Source organism: Entelurus aequoreus, linkage group LG03 (genome assembly GCF_033978785.1).
Source record: "Entelurus aequoreus isolate RoL-2023_Sb linkage group LG03, RoL_Eaeq_v1.1, whole genome shotgun sequence".
NCBI classification, from domain to species: Eukaryota; Metazoa; Chordata; class Actinopteri; order Syngnathiformes; family Syngnathidae; genus Entelurus; species Entelurus aequoreus.
Window position 1 is genome coordinate 11136329 of NC_084733.1, and position 888 is coordinate 11137216.

Below are 888 nucleotides of genomic sequence, written 5' to 3' on the forward strand. Positions count from 1 at the left end.
TGACACCTAGTGGTCGTTTACTTGCGTTGCTTGGTTTAGTAAGTGTTACGAGTCCAAAGAAAAGCTAAAAAAAAAAATCAAAGCATGTTTTTAAAAAAGCATTTGAAGCTAACTTGGCTAAAAAAAACAATTTACGTTGTACCTTGGTTTTTGTGCGCCCCACTTTTTGTGTTATTCGGTTTTTCATCCCCCCAAAAATTCTCAGTTACTCGTTTGCCCACATATCATCCCATATAGTGGAGTGTTCAAATAAAGAATCCACACGTTGGTGAATCTTTTTTATTGAGCACAACAAAAAATAATAATTGAGCCCAAAAACAAAATAGTCCAGCCTGGGACCAAAGAAAGTTGCGAGTGCAAGCACTTTGATAAATAAGTTGAGAAACACTGTTGAATTCAAGAAGTAAGTGGAAGTATTGCAGTAGATTAGTCATGAAGGTAGAACATGACCACTGGATGATCACATGTGCTGCTCATTATTTGTCACCTCACAGCAAACCTTCAGCTTGTGTGACGCAACACAACAACAACAACAACAATAACAACACTAAATGTTGTCTTTGTTGGAGACACACAAACACTGCTTGTGTGTTAGCAGGACAAAAGTCAACTGTGGCCCTCGCATCCAACGCAACAATCACTACTTTGTTGCACTCCAACACTGGTCAAGCAGTGGGGGAGGATGGATGGATGATAGATGATGGATGGATGAAAGATGGATTGCTTGGGTCGATGATGGCTGGATGAAAGATGGATAATGAATGATTGGATGATAAATATATGATGCATGAATGATGGATGGAAGATAGATAGATGATAACTGAAGGATGGATGATAGATAGATGATGGATGAAGGATGGATGATGGATAGATGATCGATGAAGGATG